The sequence below is a fragment of the Grampus griseus genome (assembly GCF_964374135.1).
Source record: "Grampus griseus genome assembly, chromosome: 1".
NCBI classification, from domain to species: domain Eukaryota; kingdom Metazoa; phylum Chordata; class Mammalia; order Artiodactyla; family Delphinidae; genus Grampus; species Grampus griseus.
Genome location: NC_139017.1, coordinates 136439911 through 136460043, shown reverse-complemented (window position 1 = coordinate 136460043; position 20133 = coordinate 136439911).

Here is a 20133-nt window from a genome sequence, read left to right as displayed (position 1 = left end):
AACAAACAATGATGAACAATACAATAAATGAAATTAAAAATTCTCTAAAAGGAATCAATAGCATAATAACTAAGGCAGAAGAATGGATAAGTGACCTGGAAGATAAAATAGTGGAAATAACTGCTGCAGAGCAGAATAAAGAAAAAAGAGTGAAAAGAATTGAGGACATCCTTACAGACCTCTGGGACAACAATAAATGCACCAACATACGAATTATAGGGGTCCCAGAAGAAGAGTGAAAGAAAGGGACTGAGAAAATATTTGAAGAGATTATAGATGAAAACTTCCCTAATATGGGAAAGGAAATAGTCAATCAAGTCCAGGAAGTACAGAGAGTCCCATACAGGATAAATCCAAGGACAAACACAGCAAGATACATATTAATCAAAATATCAAAAATTAAATACAAAGAAAAAATATTAAAAGAAGCAAGTGAAAAGCAACAATAACATACAAGGGAATCCCCATAATGTTAACAGCTGAACTTTCAGCAGAAACTCTACAAGCCAGAAGGGAGTGGCAGGGCTTCTGGCTTGCAGAAGTGATGAAAAAAGTGATGAAAGTGATGAAAGGGAAAAACCTACAACCAAGATTACTCTATCCAGCAAGGATCTCATTCAGATTCGATGGAGAAATTAAAACCGTTACAGACAATCAAAAGCTAAGAGAATTCAGCACGACCAAAGCAGCTTTACAACAAATACTAAAGGAACATCTCTAGGCAGAAAACACAAGAGAAGGAAAAGACCTGCAATAACAAACACCAAACAATTAAGAAATGGTAATAGGAACAACATATCAATAATTAACTTAAAAGTAAATGGATTAAATGATACAACCAAAAGACATAGACTGGGTAAATGGATAAAGAAATGAGACCGGGGCTTCCCTGGTGGCGCAGTGGTTGAGAGTCTGCCTGCCGATGCAGGGGACATGGGTTGGTGCCCCGGTCTGGGAAGATCCCACATGTCGTGGAGCGGCTGGGCCCGTGAGCCATGGCCACTGGGCCTGTGCGTCTGGCGCCTGTGTTCCGCAAAGGGAGAGGCCACAACAGTGACAGGCCCGCATATTGCAAAAAACAACAACAACAACAACAAGACCGTATATATGCTGTATAGAAGAGACCCACTTCAGACCTAGGGACACATACACACTGAAAGTGAGGGGATGGAAAAAGATATACCATGAAAATGGAAATCAAAAGAAAGCTGGGGACGAGGGGAAGATGGCGGAAGAGTAAGACACGGAGATCAACTTCCTCCCCAAAGATACACCAGAAATACATCTATACGTGGAACAATTCCTACAGAACACCTACTGAATGCTGGCAGAAGACCTCAGACCTCCCAAAAGGCAAGAAAGTCCCCACGTACCTGGGTAGGGCAAAAGAGAAAAGAATAAACAGAAACAAAAGGATAGGGACGGGACCTGCACCAGTGGGAGGGAGCTGTGAAGGAGGAATGGTTTCCACACACTAGGAAGCCCCTTCGCAGGTGGAGACAGCGGGTGGCGGAGGGGGAATCTTCGGAGCCGTGGAGAAGAGCAGAGCACAGCAACAAGGGTGCAGAGGGCAAAGTGGAGACATTCCCGCACAGAGGATTGGTGCTGACCGGCACTCACCAGCCCAAGAGGCTTGTCTGCTCACCCGCCGGGGTGGGCGGGGCTGGGAGCTGAGGCTCCGGCTTCGGTCTGAGTGCAGGGAGAGGACTGGGGTTGGCGGCGTGAACACAGCCTGCAGGGGGTTAGTGCACCACGGCTACCCGGGAGGAGTCCGGGGAAAAGTCTGGACCTGCCGAAGAAGCAAGAGACTTTTTCTTCCCTCTTTGTTTCCTGGTGCGCGAGGAGAGGGGATTAAGAGCACTGCTTAAAGGAGCTCCAGAGACTGGCGTGAGCCGCGGCTGAAAGCGCGGGCCCCAGAGACAGGCAAAAGACGCTAAGGCTGCTGCTGCTGCCACCAAGAAGCCTGTGTGTGAGCACAGGTCACTATCCACACCCCCCTTCCAGGGAGCCTGTGAAGCCCGCAACTGCCAGGGTCCCGGGATCCAGGGACAACTTCCCCGGGAGAACGCAGCATGACGCGCCTCAGGCTACTACAATGTCACACGGGCCTCTGCTGCCACAGACTCGCCCTGCACTCCGTACCTCTCCCTGACCCCAGTCTGAGTGAACCACAGTCCCCGAAGTAGCTGCTCCTTTAACCCCGTCATATCTGAGCGAAGAACAGAAGCCCTCCGGAGACCTCTACGCAGAGGCGGGGCCAAATCCAAAGCTGAGCCCCGGGAGCTGTGAGAACAAAGAAGAGAAAGGGAAAACTCTCCCAGCAGCCTCAGAAGCAGCGGATTAAAGCTCCGCAATCAACTTGATGTACCTGCATCTGTGGAATATATGAATAGACAATGAATAATCCCAAATTGAGGAGGTGGACTTTGAGAGCAAGATTTATTATTTTTTTCCTCTTTTCCTATTTTTGTGAGTGTGTATGTGTATGCTTCTGTGTGAGATTTTGTCTGTATAGCTTTGCTTCCACCATTTGTCCTAGGGTTCTATCCGTCCGTTTTTTTTTTCTTTAAAACAAAGTTTTTTTTCTTAATAATTATTTTTTATTTTAATAACTTTATTGTATCTTTATTTTACTTTATCCTTTCTTCCTTCCTTCCTTCCTCCCTCTCTCCCTCCTTTCTTCTTTCTTTCTTTCTTTCTTCCTTCCTTCCTTCCTTCCTTCCTTCCTTTCTTTCTTTCTTTCTTTCTTTCTTTCTTTCTTTCTTTCTTTCTTTCTTTCTTTCTTTCTTTCTTTCTTTCTTTCTTTCTTTCTTCTTTTTCTCCCTTTTATTCAGAGCTATGTGGATGAAAGGCTCTTGGTGCTGCAGCCAGGAGTCAGGGCTGTGCCTCTGAGGTGGGAGAGCCAACTTCAGGATACTGGTCCACAAGAGACCTCCTAGCTACACATAATATCAAATGGCGAAAATCTCCCAATGATCTCTATCTCAACACCAGCACCAGCTTCACTCAACAACTAGCAAGCTACAGTGCTGGACACCCAATGCCAAACAACCAGTAAGACAGGAACACAACCCCACTCATTAGCAGAGAGGCTGTCTAAAGTCATGATAAGTCCACAGACACCCCAAAACACACCACCAGACGTGGACCTGCCCACCAGAAAGACAAGATCCAGCCTCATCCACCAGAACACAGGCACTAGTCCCCTCCACCAGGAAGCCTACACAACCCACTGAACCAATTTTAGCCACTGGGGACAGACACCAAAACAACGGGAACTATGAACGTTCAGCCTGCAAAAAGGAGACCCCAAACACAGTAAGATAAGCAAAATGAGAAGACAGAAAAACACACAGCAGATGAAGGAGCAAGATAAAAACCCGCCAGACCTAACAAATGAAGAGGAAATAGGTAGTCTACCTGAAAAAGAGTTCAGAATAATGATAGTAAAGATGATCCAAAATCTTGGAAATAGAATAGACAAAATGCAAGAAACATTTAACAAGGACCTAGAAGAACTAAGATGAAACAAGCAATGATGACCAACACAATAAATGAAATTAAAAATACTCTAGATGGGATCAATAGCAGAATAGCTGAGGCAGGAAAAAGGATAAGTGACCTGAAAGATAAAATAGTGGAAATAACTACTGCAGAGCAGAATAAAGAAAAAAGAATGCAAAGAATTGAGGACAGTCTCAGAGACCTCTGGGACAACATTGAACACACCAACATTCGAATTATAGGGGTTCCAGAAGAAGACAAAAAGAAAGGAATTGAGAAAATATTTGAAGAGATTATAGTTGAAAACTTCCCTAATATGGGAAAGGAAATAGTTAATCAAGTCCAGGAAACACAGAGAGTCCCATACAGGATAAATCCAAGGAGAAATACGCCAAGACACATATTAATCAAACTGTCGAAAATTAAATCAAAGGAAACATATTAAAAGCAGCAAGGGAAAAACAACAAATAACACACAAGGGAATCCCCAAAAGGTTAACAGCTGATCTTTCAGCAGAAAATCTGCAAGCCAGAAGGGACTGGCAGGAAATATTTAAAGTGATGAAGGAGAAAAACCTGCAAACAAGATTACTCTACCCAGCAAGGATCTCATTCAGATTTTATGGAGAAATTAAATACTTTACAGACAAGCAAAAGCTGAGAGAGTTCAGCACCACCAAACCAGCTTTACAACAAATGCTAAAGGAACTTCTCTAGGCAAGAAACACAAGAGAAGGAAAAGACCTACAATAACGAACCCAAAACAATTAAGAAAATGGAAATAGAAACATACATATTGATAATTACCTTAAATGTAAATGTACTAAATGCTACCACCAAAAGACACAGATTGACTGAATGGATACAAAAACAAGACCCATATATATGCTGTCTACAGAGACCCACTTCAGACCTACAGACACATACAGGCTGAAAGTAAGGGGTTGGAAAAAGGTATTCCATGCAAATGGAAACAAAAAGAAAGCTGGAGTAGCAATTCTCATATCAGACAAAATAGACTTTAAAATAAAGACTATTAGAAGAGACAAAGAAGGACACTACATAATGATCAAGGGATCGATCCAAGAAGAAGATACAATAATTGTAAATATTTATGCACCCAATATAGGAGCACCTCAATACATAAGGCAAATACTAACAGCCATAAAATGGGAAATGGACAGTAACACATTCATAGTAGGGGACTTTAACACCCCACTTTCACCAATGGATAGATCATCCAAAATGAAAATAAATAAGGAAGCACAAGCTTTCAATGATACATTAAATAAGATGGACTTAGTTGATATTTATAGGACACTCCATCCAAAAACAACAGAATACACATTTCTCTCAAGTGCTCATGGAACATTCTCCAGGATAAATCATATCTTGGGTCACAAATCAAGCCTTGGTAAATTTAAGAAAATTGAAATTGTATCAAGTATCTTTTCCGAACACAACACTATAAGACTAGATATCAATTACATGAAAAGATCTGTAAAAAATAAAAACACATGGAGGCTAAACAATACACTACTTAATAACGAAGTGATCACTGAAGAAATCAAAGCGGAAATAAAAAAATACCTAGAAACAAATGACAATGGAGACACGACGACCCAAAACCTATGCGATGCAGCAAAAGCCATTCTAAGAGGGAAGTTTATAGCAATACAATCCTACCTTGAGAAACAGGAAACATCTCGAATAAACAACCTAAACTTGCACCTAGAGCAATTAGAGAAAGAAGAACAAAAAACCCCCAAAGTTAGCAGAAGGAAAGAAATCATAAAAATCAGATCAGAAATAAAAAGAAATGAAGGAAACGATAGCAAAGATGAATAAAACTAAAAGCTGGTTCTTTGAGAAGATAAACAAAATTGGTAAACCATTAGGCAGACTCATCAAGAAAAAAAGAGAGAAGACTCAAATCAATAAAATTAGAAATGAAAAAGGAGAAGTAACAAATGACACTGCAGAAATACAAAAGATCATAAGAGATTACTACAAGCAACTCTATGCCAATAAAATGGACAACGTGGAAGAAATGTACAAATTCTTAGGAATGCACAACCTGCCAACACTGAATCAGGAAGAAATAGAAAATATGAACAGACCAATCATAAGCACTGAAATTGAAACTGTGATTAAAAATCTTGCAACAGGGCTTCCCTGGTGGCGCAGTGGTTGAGAGTCCAGCTGCCAATGCAGGGGACACAGGTTCATGCCCCAGTCTGGGCAGATCCCACATGCCGCAGAGCGGCTGGGCCCGTGAACCATGGTTGCTGAGCCTGCACGTCCGGAGGCTGTGCTCTGCAATGGGAGAGGCCACGACAGTGAGAGGCCCACGTACCGCAAAAAAAAAAAAAAAAAAAAAAATCTTGCAACAAACAAAAGCCCAGGACCAGATGGCTTCACAGGAGAATTCTATCAAACATTTAGAGAAGAGATAACACCTATCCTTCTCAAACTCTTCCAAAATATAGCAGAGGGAGGAACACTCCCAAAATCATTCTACGAGGCCACCATCACCCTGATACCAAAACCAGACAAGGATGTCACAAAGAAAGAAAACTACAGGCCAATATCACTGATGAACATAGATGCAAAAATCCTCAACAAAATACTAGCAAACAGAATCCAACAGCACATTAAAAGGATCATACACCATGATCAATTGGGGTATATTCCAGCAATGCAAGGATTCTTCAATATACCCAAATCAATCAATATGATACACCATATTAACAAATTGAAGGAGAAAAACCATATGATCATCTCAATAGCTGCAGAGAAAGCTTTCAACAAAATTCAACACCATTTATGATAAAAACACTGCAGAAAGTAGGCATAGAGAGAACTTTCCTCAACATAATCAAGGGCATATATGACAAACCCACAGCCAACATCATCCTCAATGGTGAAAAATTAAAACCATTTCCACTAAGATCAGGAACAAGACAAGGTTGCCCACACTCACCACGCTTATTCAACATAGTTTTGGAAGTTTTAGCCACAGCAATCAGAGAAGAAAGGGAAATAAAAGGAATCCAAATCGGAAAAGAAGAAGTAAAGCTGTCACTATTTGCAGATGACATGATACTACACATAGAGAATCCTAAAGAAGCTACCAGAAAACTACTAGAGCTAATCAACGAATTTGGTAGAGTAGTAGGATACAAAATTGAGGTGCAGAAATCTCTGGCATTCCTATACACTAATGATGAAAAATCTTAAAGTGAAATCAAGAAAACTCTCCCATTTATCACTGCAATATAAAGAATAAAATACCTAGGAATAAACCTATCTAAGGAGACAAAAGACCTGTATGCAGAAAATTATAAGATACTGATGAAAGAAATTAAAGATGATACAAATAGATGGAGAGATATACCATGTTCTTGGATTGGAAGAATCAACATTGTGAAAATGACTCTGCTACCCAAAGCAATATACAGATTCAATGCAATCCCCATGAAACTACCACTGGCATTTTTCACAGAACTAGAACAAAAAATTTCACAATTTGTATGGAAACACAAAAGACCCCGAATAGCCAAATCAATCTTGATAAAGAAAAATGGAGCTGGAGGAATCAGGCACCCAGACTTCGGACTATACTACAAAGCTACAGTAATGAAGACAGTATGGTACTAGCACACAAACAGAAAGATAGATCTATGGAACAGGATAGAAGCCCAGAGATAAATCCACACACATATGGTCACCTTATCTTTGATAAAGGAGGCAGGAATGTACAGGGGATAAAGGACAGCCTCTTCAATAAGTGGTGCTGGGAAAACTGGACAGGTACATGTAAAAGTATGAGATTAGATCACTCCCTAACACCATACACAAAAAAAGCTCAAAATGGATTAAAGACCTAAATGTAAGGCCAGAAACTATGAAATTCTTAGAGGAAAACATAGGCAGAAGACTCTATGACATAAATCACAGCAAGATTCTTTTCCACCCACCTCCTAGAGAAATGGAAATAAAAATAAACAAATGGGCCTAATGAAACTTCAAAGCTTTTGCACAGCAAAGGAAACCATAAACAAGACCAAAAGACAACCCTCAGAATAGGAGAAAATATTTGCAAATGAAACAACTGACAAAGGCTTAATCTCCAAAATTTACAAGCAGCTCATGCAGCTCAATATCAAAAAAACAAACAACCCAATCCAAAAATGGGCAGAAGACCTAAATAGACATTTCTCCAAAGAAGATATACAGAGTGCCAGCAAACACATGAAAGAATGCTCACCATCATTAATCACTGGAGAAATGCAAATCAAAACTACAATGAGATATCATCTCACACCAGTCAGAATGGCCATCATCAAAAAATCTAGAAACAATAAATGCTGGAGAGGGTGTGGAGAAAAGGGAACCCTCTTACACTCTTGTTGGGAATGTAAATTGATACAGCCACTGGGGAGAACAGTAGGGAGGTTCCTTAAAAAACTAAAAATAGAACTATCATATGACCCAGCAATCCCACTACTGAGCATATACCCTAAGAAAACCATAATTCAAAAAGAGTCATGTTGGGGCTTCCCTGGTGGCACAGTGGTTGAGAATCTGCCTGCTAATGCAGGGGACATGGGTTCAAGCCCTGGTCTGGGAGGATCCCACATGCCGCGGAGCAACTAGGCCCGTGAGCCACAACTGAGCCTGTGCGTCTGGAGCCTGTGCTCCGCAACAAGAGAGGCCGCCATAGTGAGAAGCCCGCACACCACAATGAAGTGTGGTCCCTGCTTACCACAACTAGAGAAAGTCCTTGCACAGAAATGAAGACACAACACAGCAAAAATAAATAAATTAATTAATAAACTCCTACCCCCAACATCTTTAAAAAAAAAAAAGAGTCATGTACCACAATGTTCAGTGCACCTCTATTTAAAATAGCCAGGACATGGAAGCAACCTAAGTGTCCATCTACAGATGAATGGATAAAGAAGATGTGGCACATATATAGAACGGAATATTACTCAGCCATAAAAGGAAACGAAATTGCATTATTTGTAGTGAGGTGGATGGACCTAGAATCTGTCATACAGAGTGAAGTAAGACAGCAAGAGAAAAAAAAATACCATATGCTAACACATATATATGAAATCTAAAAAAAAAAAAAAAAAAAGTTTCTGAAGAACCTAGAGGCAGGACAGGCATCAAGATGCAGATGTTGAGAATGGACTTGAGGACAAGGGGAAGTGTAAGTGTAAGCTGAGACGAAGAGAGAGAGTGGCATGGACTTATATATACTACCAAATGTAAAATAGATAGCTAGTGGGAAGCAGCCGCATAGCACAGGGAGATCAGCTCGGTGCTTTGTGACCACATAGAGGGCTGGGATAGGGAGGGTGGGAGGGAGACGCAAGAGGGAGGAGATATGGGGATATATGTATATGTATAGCTGATTCACTTTGTTATAAAGCATAAACTAACACACCATTGTAAAGCAATTATACTCCAATAAAGATGTTAAAAACAAAAAGGTACATCCTACTGATGGCAGTCCTGTGGGTGGGAGGGGCAAATAATCTGTAGATCCTGGATCACAGACTCAAACTATTTCTTGAATCTCAGTGGCATTCTAACACCTGCCTTGACTCTCTCCTCCTCATTTCTTATCAAGTCTCCTGTCCTACTACCTTACAGCTGCTGGCTGGACCCACTTCAGGTGGGCCCATTAGCTGTGCAGCACCCTTTTCGTAAAGGGAGTGCCTGGTACATAAATATCTTGCCTGTCTGAAGATATCCATGGCACTGAGCACCTTAAGGATCAAGACTATGCCATCTCCATGTTTTTGTGCTCACTGGGTGAAAGAGCTAATGAACTAAGGCATGCTCAGTAGGTGCCTTGACTACCTACAAATCCATTTGCATCCGAGATAGCAAAGACAATCAAATTCTGAATTTCTACTTTGAAGAATTCATCCCCCAATAGTAAATTTGATCTTTAAAAGTAATTATTCCAGTATTACAGGTGAGCACTAATAAAATACATGTGATAATAATAATCCAAGCCATTTTTTGGCCATCCAGAGCCAAAAGTTATTGTGGTAGGAGGATACTACATGAGATTTGAAGTGGATGACCAGAACTGCCCCTTGCTAGGAACTATATGTCTGGGGCCAGACATATAATTGCCTGAGCTTTATTTTTGTCATCTGTAGGGTGGGTGGGACCACTGCATTGCTGCTCACAGAGTTTTGCAATGTCTTAAAAATGGGGGTCAAAATCACCATCATCATTCCTCACACAGTTGTTTTGTGACTCCTTAAAATTTTTTTTTTTTTTTTTTTTTGCGGTACGCGGGCCTCTCACTGTTGTGGCCTCTCCCGTTGCGGAGCACAGGCACCAGACGCACAAGCCCAGTGGCCATGGCTCACGGGCCCAGCCGCTCCACGACATGTGGGATCTTCCCGGACTGGGGCACCAGCCCGTGTCCCCTGCATCGGCAGGTGGATTCTCAACCACTGCGCCACCTGGGAAGCCCTATGAATCCTTAACATTTTAAATGTAATATTGGTAGCTCATGGGCCATTTCAATTGACGTGGCATAAGTAGTTAGAGAAGGCTTAGGGGTTTGTTTGAAAGAGTAAAGACCTTAGTTTCAAGCAGGTTTTAATTCTGATTTCAGAATCTTAAATTGTGTGTCTTCAGACAGGTACCTAATTTCTCTAGTCTCATTTCTATCACATGTTTTAAAAATACTAATTTTACTAGATTATGAAATTTTAAAAGTAGTCAGTATATGTTTACGGAACCGTCTTTCCTGATCAACTCCTCTTTCTGATCAATATCTCTTTTTCAATCTAATAAAGAAATCTAAGGAGTGTGTTTTCAGCAATTTTTATGAAAGACATTTATTAGGCTATAAAAAACAATGTTAACATTTTTACCCACTTGTTGGGACATGGTGTTCTATGATTTTTTTTTTATGGGTAAGCTTGTTTTCCTTCATCTTTTTTTCCTCTGCTACACTCGAAGTCAGCCCAAATATGGTAACAGTAAATCATTCAGATTGGGTTAATACATGTTGTTATACGTTTAGATACCTCTCAGTCCCCTTGCTCATCTCTGAGACAGAGAGGGAATTAGCCAGACCTTCATTAGAATCATTGTTTTGCACGTTGAACCCTTGAGTGCCATGTAATATGATCTCTATTTTCCTTACCTTTCAGAGCTCTGGCTCCAGAGAAACCACAGCTCTGTTGGTTTTTGTGCAACAGACCACAATGATGTTTTTTAACTTTGCTTAATTTTCCTTCCATCTGTTTTATTCTCCATAAGGCACTTGTTGCTTCTCCATCTCCCGTCACTGAATGCCAAGCTTGGTAGGTTTGTTTCTTTCCTTCTTCAGTTGGGCCAAAATGCCTCCTCTGCATGTGGCTTTGACCTGTCTTGTGGACTCATCTTCCTGGACTCTAGGCCATGATTCTCTTGGGATCGCTGAAGTTTTATAATTTCATTTATGGTCATGTGGTGGTTTCCCAAATGATGAAAACTTATTTTTTAAATCAGCTTTGAAAATGTTCCATCTTGAGGTAAATTTCATAAAATGCCGTAAGAACTGAGATTTCAGTTGCCTAATCTTTCTCTTTTATACTACATAACCAGTGATCTACCCAAAGCACGAGAGGCTATATTAGAACCTGTTCAGAATAATTCCTTTAAAGGAAGCAACTTTAATTGCTACAAGCTCTCTGGGCACCGTGATCTTGAATACAAATATGGGTTGGGTCAATATTGAGAGAAATTCCAATGTGTGGATATCTCAGTTAATAGAAGTAGCGTGGTATAGTTCAGTGGTCTCCAGACCATGGCACATTTGATGCCAGGAGCATAAAAATTGCTTAAGGTGGTTCACAGCAGTAAATAACATTGAAGCACACAGTGAGAAAATCATTTCATTTTCTGTTCTCTGTAATAATTATCAGGGACCATCTCTCAGTATGTAACTGACCTTGAACACCTTTCTGGAATTTCCTAATCCCTCTTTTTAACTCAGAGAGAAAAAAGGCATCAAACTCAGAACCTCAACAGAAAACAACAGCATATAGCTAGAATTTAGTAATGTTGCTTAGTTTAATTGTAGTTTGCATGGTTGCCTTTTACCTTTTATGATTGCCTTTGTGCTGCACTTATTTTCTATTCATAATAGTAATATAAAGTGTCTTTATAAAACATATTTCTGTGAGTAAAAAATATGAGCCAATTCAAAGTAAAATACATAAAAAAATACTAGTATAAGTGGTACACATATATAGTAAAGATATTGAAAGTGACACACAAATGACTGAAGTTAGGAAAATGTCATTACAGTTGAATGAATGTGAATTGGCACGCAACCAGAGACCTGATTTTAATCCTACCTCTCCTGCTTGTTACCCATATTTATAATATGGTGGTATTTGTAGTATTTGTAAATAACTTACTCATTTACTCGGAGCGTGTGTTTCCTCACCTTTAAAACAGGGGGAAAGATCTACTCTATAAGATTATTTTAAAATAAAATATGATAATATATGAGCCCAGCCTAGTACCTGATACAGAGTAGAAACTCAATAACTGGTATCTTTCTTTTCCCTTTTATTATTGCTTTACACTTGTAACTAAAGAAAAAAAAATAAAGTATTGACTAAGGATAATAGAACTATGTACCCTTTCCTAGACAGTTAATATATATTTTAGTGAGTTACAAAAATATGTTGCTGTCATTGCAACATGGACCTACAGTTGACTGCTAATTATACCTCAAAAAGCTTAGGAAAAATTCTTAAGCAAGAGTTGCTGAGGAAAAGGCAGTGTCAGGGTTCCCATTTGAGTCATGTGACCCACCTCCACTGTTAAGTGCTTCCTTCTGCAACACCTCCCTTTACATCCAAAAGGTACCTCTGGAGCACTTCCTGTCTCAGAGTGGCACAGTCATTCACCCAGATCTGCAAACCAGAAAGCTGAGGGACAGGGTTGCTCCCCACTCTTCTTTCTCTCTCTCTCTCCCTCTCTCTCTCTCTGTCTCTCCAGCTCTCTCTCCCTCTCGCCACCTGTTTCTACCTCTCTCCCTCCCTCCATCCTCTACAATCCTAGGCATATTCCATCATCAAGTTCTGTCTAATTAACCTTCTAAATACCCTTCACACTGATATTCTATATCCACCACTTTCTCCTTTATCTATGTCTTGCCCATGGCAGTAACTTCCTAGAAGATCTACCATATTCCAATCTCTCCACCTCATTCTACCTTTCCCCCTCTAGGTTCTCCCAATCCTTCAAATGTTATGTAAGATATGTTCCCTGCCTTCTCAAGTCTTATCACAAGCCACCTTCCCCTATTGCACTATCATCCATCCTTTATACACATTATGCTTCCTCTTGGCAAGCTCTATGTCCTTCCCATCTCTCTGCCCTAGTTCCCATTTAGCTACTACTCATCAGATCAGTGGTTCCTTCCTCTGCATAATCTTTCCTGATCTTTGTCCAAAACCTTCAATTAGGCCAAGGTTCTTGGTTATACATTTTCTTTCCTTCATAACATTTATCTGTGGTTAAACTTTAAAAAAATTCTTTGTTACTTTTCTCCCTACTAGACATAGTCCATGAGAGAATGATTATGCCTGGCTTTGCTCAGCCTTTGGTCCTCAGTACCTAATACAGTGACTGACACATAGTAAGTAATCAGTAAATATTTGTTGAATGAATGCATCAATTACTTGACCTCACCAAACTGGAATTTTTTTTTTGTTTTCATATTTTTAAAAAAATTTATTGTAGTAAAATGCACATAACATAAAATTTACCATTAGTAACATTTAGTATATTACACGGTTGTGCAACCATCACCACTATCTAGTTCCAGAATATTTTCATCACCCCAAAATGAAACCCCATACCCATTAAGCAGTCACTCCCTATTCCCTCTATCCCCAGACCATGGCAACCAGTAATCTGCTTTCTGTCTCTATGAACTTGCTGACAGTGGATAGTTCATATAATTGGGATCATCACCACATTGTTTTGCAGATGCCAATGGGAGTGTCTATCTCCCAATCTAGATTTACCTTTACCATTTCATAACCTATCAAGTAGCATGATGCCTTGCATGTAGAAGGTATGGAATAAATGTTTCCTGAAATGAGTGTTCTTTTTTTTTCTAACTTATCATGCCAAAATATACACAAAATATATTTTTAGTGCTGAAAGTAAAGATTTTGCTGTATTTTCCTAGGAGGAAATTGAACTGAAGAAATATAGTACATTTAATGCTTTAGTTTTTATTATTGTATTGTGTACCCAATTTACTTCCAAAAATAGTTTTGAAGCCAAAAGACAATATGATTCTGGGAAATTTAATAAGATATTAAAACAGAAATAGAGTATCAAAAACTATTAAGGCAAAAGGGGAAACAAATCTATTAACCACTTATGCCAATAGATAATTACCACAATTAAGGACATCACTGAGCTTTCTGCAAATGAATGTAAGAATAAAAAATATTATTATATGATCTTGAAAAGAATCATATCTATTTTAAACAGTGATAATTTCCTTTAATGATTCCAAAAGAAATATGCAATTTACTTTTTCATTCCTAAGTATTTATAAGTTATGAACTTGGGTTAGCAACGACTTTGCAGAATGGATTTAAAGGTAAATAGTTTTTAGCCCTACTTTCTAGGGGTTAAAGTTAGTATCTCTTCCATAAGGACATTCATGATGAGGTATCCACTAGTGCTAAAAGCTTAAGAGTCCATGCACGAACCTGGTGGAGATATTTACTTACTCAGATATCAAATCTCTATTCTATAAGCTTGTCAGACAAGCCACAATTCAAAGAAATTCCAGAGTAGCAAGTTTGCTAAGCTGAGCAATTTTGAAAATACCCACTTTCAATCACAGCAGTGGGCATAGTTTGGAAATGGGTTTCTACGAAGGCTGGTTTGAACTGCAGGTCAAGCAGAGTGACGTGTGATCATTTATATATAGGCAACATGATCATTTGTCATTATTTTGCATCACCTGGCAAAGACTGAGTCCAAAAGAGTCCACCTGTTAGACATTATATTTTGATCAAAAATCAGATCACGTACACTGGTGCTTGATTGGAAAATTTACCCATGAGTCTGCAAAAATGGAGTACAGTTAAAGCTATTTTCTGTATTTGCAAAACACAGACCTTCCTTTTCTGTAGCTTGGCAGAATGCAAATTTAATGGAAGGTTCTCATGGGAAACTTTCAGATTTGTTAAGCATTTGATGTTAACTAAAAGCACTCTGAGTCAATTGAGAGGAGCTGTAACTGACCAAATTAGAGCTTCTGGTGTACTTAGGAACAATTGCAAGGTTATTTTAGGGAAGCTGGTCTGTAAGGTTTCCTGATTTCTTTTGTCAGCACATCACCCCAGCCTTAGGGTTGGATTAAATTAAGGCCCTCCATGCACGCTTCCCCTCCCATCCTGAGAATGATGGTAAAGGTCATAGCCACTAAAGCCACAGGGGCCTCAATGACATCCTATTTTAGTGTTAGAATTCCAAGAAGGCTTTTGTTAAAATAAACATCAAGCACTTTTAAATAAACTAAACTGATTATTAGCTGACATGCTTTTTTTTCCCTCTTGAGAATGATCCATTGAAATCCAAGTCAAATGCATCCATACATTCAACAAGTATTTACTGAGCAGACCCACTAAGTGGCAGGTACTTTACTTGGGACTAGCAATTCAATGATAAAGACTGACAAGGTCAGGACATTTAAGGAACTTACATCCTAGATGAGTCATGCATTCACTTAGTCATTGAAAACGCATTCGCTGAGTATCTACTATGTTCTAGGCACTGCTCAGCCCATTAGAAAATATCACTGAACAAACTAGAACAAGCCTGCATTCCAGTAGGAAGGGTCAGATAATAAGTAATAAATATAATTAATAATTAAATATAGTATGATGGAAGATGATAAGTGCTATGGAATCAAGAAAAAATGGCAATCAGGAGAACAATATTAAATAAGGTGCTCAAGGTTGGGCTTACTGAGGAGGTGCTATTTGAACAAAGACTGAAAGGAGTTGGGGAAGTGGGCCATGCTGACAAGGAGCAAAGAGAATTCCAGGCAGTGGGAACTGCCAGTGGAAAAACTCTATGACAGAGGCAAGCCTGGTACATTTGAGGAACTGCAAAAGAGGCCAGGGTGAGTGGAGTGGAGTGAACAACGTGGAAAGTGGTAGGAAATGAGATTAGAAAATAAGCAGAGCCAGGTAGGAAACTGAAGGGACAAGTGGTAATTCATACAAAGCCTTGTAAGCCATTGAAAGGACTTGGGCTTTTATTCTTCGTGAAATGCAAATCAGAGGAGAGTTTGATCTGATTTGTATTTTTCAAGGATAAGTCTAGCTTCTATGTTGGGAGCATACCTTAGGGACTATCAAGGCTCAAAGCACAGAGAACTATTAGGAAGCTACTGGAGGAATCTTGGCTAGGGGCCAGGATGGTTTAGACCAGAATGGTAGTGTTGAAGGTGGTGGGAAATAATCAAGTTCTGGAAATATTTTAAAGGTAGAGCCAACAGATTTCCTGATGGATTGAATGTGAGATGGGAAATAAAGACACATGCCTTCATTCAACCAACTATTCTTTCATTCCTTGACTCATTCCTTCACTCACCTATTAATTTACTCAGCAAGTAGTAGCTGAACCCTTTCGTGGCAGGCACTGACAGTATGGAGGTAATGCACTGTCTCAGCTCTCAAGATGTTCACAGTCTAATGGAGAAGACAGGCGTAAAAACAAAATGTGCTATAATAGATATATGGAACCAAAGAGAGAATGATCAGTTCTGCTCAGAAAAATCAGGAATTTAGGCACAAAGGAAGAGACATTTGATTTAGGTCTTAAAGGAGGAGTGGGTATTTGTCAGCTGGTTAAAGCTGGGGAAAGCATCCCAGGCAGAGGGAACTACAGACAAAGAGGCAGGAGACAGTTTCACAAATTTGAAAATCCAAAAGTACTTTGGAGTGGCTGGTACACAGTGTACAAAGGTGAGGATGTAGAACAAAAAGGCTGGAGAGAGACATGGTATCCAATTTCAGATGAACTTAGACATCAGGCTAAACATGGTGGTCACTTTCCTTTTGGTGACGAGCGGTCATAGTAGAGGTTTAAGTAATGGAGTGGCATGGCCAGATTTGTGTTTTAGGAAAATCACTAATTCAATAGGACAAATGCATTGGAAATGTTTATAGAAATTTATTAACAGCATAGAAGGGCTTAGTAATTTTGTGAGAACAAGTTTGGAAAAAATACAGAATCATAAACCTTTTTAACTGTGTATTAGTCAGAGTTCTCTAGAGTAATAGAACCAATAGGTTCTATTACACACACACACACACACCACACACACACACACACACACACACGTATATATGTAATATATGCATATACATATCTCTTTGTATGTCTCTTTATAGATGATATATTTTTATATATCTTGATATTATATATATACATATACATATCTGTACATGGCTCATGCTATTATGAGGCTGTGAAGTCCCATGATCTATCATTTACAAGCTAGAGATTCAGAGAATTGGTGGCGTAATTTGTAGTCTAAGTCTGAAGGCCTGAGAACCATCATCACCAATAATATAAGTTCCAGTCCGAAGGCCAAGGAAGACTGATGTCCCAGCTCTGCAATTAGGCAGAGAGAGAGAACTCTCCCTTTCTCTTTTGGGTCTATTCAGGTCCTCAAAGGATTGGATGATGCCCACCCACATTGGAAAGGGCAATCTGTTTTACTTAGTCTACCTATTCAAATGCTAATCTCATTGGAAACATACCTATAGACACATTCAGAAATAATGTTTGACCAAATATGTGGGCACCCTGTGGCCCAGTAAGGTTGATACATAACATTAACTATAATATCCCATCACTAAGATACATATCAATTAGCAATAAGAGCAAAATTATTTCATCCTGAAATATAAAGCTGCCTTCTCTCAAAAAACTGGAAATGTCCACTTTAATCCTAGCAGTGAGCCATTTTTTGACATTTATAACATGAAAGGCTCTGTTGTAAGTTGACTTTGTAAGACACAACAGTAATGTGTTGCTCCCCTCCAAAGGCATGTAAATGTAAAAACAGGTTCTGGAAACTGACAGGTCTGGACATAAGTCCCAGAGTATTTTCTTATGAGTTCAGTGTTCCTCCAAGTATGGTTTCCAATCAATTTGGAATAAAATGCACATAGGAGTCCCAGTTGAAACTTACTAAATCAGAATCTTTGCATGCAGAGCCCCAGAAACATTATTTATCAACACTCCATTCATGGTTATACACAGTAGAATAGCTATGCAACCTCAGGTGGTTTATTTCTCTGGCCTCAGTTTCCTCATCCACCTAATGAGTATGACACTACTGTGTATCTCACAGGTTGTAGAGAGGAGTAAATGAGATAACTTTTTGCAAGATTTAGCACAATCCCTAGAATCTACTGGGCAGTTGATAAATAATCTATAATCAAGTAACTAAAATACAAAGTTAAATATTGTTAGTATTGTAATGGTGCAACAGCAACAACAAAAAATATAATTATAGAACTGATGAGACAGAGTTCAGTTTGGAAATGAGGAGAACTTGAAGAGGTGTCATAGAAGGTTCCAATCTTGGTTCATGTTCCTTATGCCTGCAACATCCTTCCTCACTTTCTGTACTGATGAATAACTTCTAATCTGACACCAAACCCATTCTGATCAATATGGCCAAATACGAAGATGTGGAGCTCACCTCTTCCCATGAACACATGAAAAATACATCCACATATGGAATAATTCTCACTGTAAACCAACTGGAATCTGGCAGAAGAACTCCTAGAAAACAAAGGTGGTAAGAAAGATACATACATGATCAGGTAGGAAGGGAAGAAAAGTAATTGGGTCAGGACTTTGGCCCCTGAGAGGAGACTCAGAGGAAAAGGGAGACTATACAGGCAGACATCTGCCTTGGGGAGTGAGCAGGTTGAGCCACAGACTGGGCGTTCCACTCCTGGGGTCTTATGCAGAGGAGACAAGCTCTCTTGACTAGTTGGAGAACAGCTCCAACAAATAGAAGGGCTGTAAGAAGCCTGGAGGAATGATTGCATACTTGTTTGTCCCCAAGGCAGGGTGGAGAGAGGTCTGCTCCCATGATTGCTTCACTGTGCACCCTAGTTGGACCTGAGTGAAAGCTCTGGCCTCACTCACTCCACAGCATAGTGAGGCACTAGATCTGGGGCTGCCAGGATCTGGGAAAAGAACTGAACTTGGGATGCAGCAATGACCCAGTCCTGGGGTGGAGCTTGGATGGGGCAGTGGTGGCCAATGTTGGCACTCACTCAAGCAGTGCCTTAGAAGCCACCCAGATCTCTGACAGCAGCCACTCTACCACAACTAAATTTCCAACACATGCTGAGAGTCCATGCAGCCCACCACCAGCCCAGCAGAGCAGCCCCACAACAAGGCTGGGGCAGTGGAGGCAGGGGGAAGTCATCAGCAAAGGTGCCAGTGTGGGGAGAGGGAAAAAAAAAAAACACTTAAAGAAAACACAGCCAGCTTTAGCCAGACCCTGAGGGCTTCTGCTCTAGTAATTTGGGAAGAGACGCTACCCATGACAGGGTGGTGACAGCCACTGAGCAGAGAGGAAGTCCTGCCTCACACTCAGTGCCAGCTCTAGCACCTCCATCTTCAGTTCCCACCCTTACCAAGGTGATAGCTGCCAGCAAACCCTGAGAAAAGACATGAATAGAGTCCACATCAAATCCAGGCCTCCCACCAAAGACATTGGGTACACACTGTCTGCATAGGGATGCTCCCACATGAGAACACTCCTTTAAGATCACTGTAGGTAAGTATTTCACCTAAATTCATAGAATCAGAGAACGTTAAGGAAAATTAAAAGGCAGAGGAACTACTCTCAACTGAAAGAGCAAGAGAAAATCACTGAAAAAATAATAAGACAGAAATAATTTATCAGATGAAAAATTCAAAACATTAGTAATAAAAATGTTAATTAGGGAAAAGAATTAATCTAAACATAGATTATATCAAAAGGAAACCAGAAAATATAGAAAAAGACCCAATCAGAAATGAACAATTCAATAGTTGAAATAAAAACCACACTAGAAAGAATGAATAACAGACTAAGTGATACAGAAAAACACATAAGTGATCTGGAATATAGAATAATGGAAATCACCCAATTAGAACAGGCAGAAAGAAAAAAGAAATTTAATGAAAACTATTTAATAGATCTGTATGATAACATTAAACATTCCAATATTGACATTATAGGGGTTTCAGAAACAGAAGAGAGAGGGGATCAAAAATGTATTTGAAGAAATTATGGCTGAAAACTTCCTAAACCTGAAGAAGGAAACACATATCCAGCTACAGGAAGCACAGAAGGTCCCAAATAAGATGAGCTCAAACAGACTCACATCAAGATATAGAATAATTAAAATGGCAAAAGTTAAAAAGAGGTTTCACCCTCCCAGACTCTACTACAAAACTACAGTAATCAAAACAGCATGATACTGGCACAAAAACAGAGATCAATGGAACAGAATAGAGAGCACTGAAATA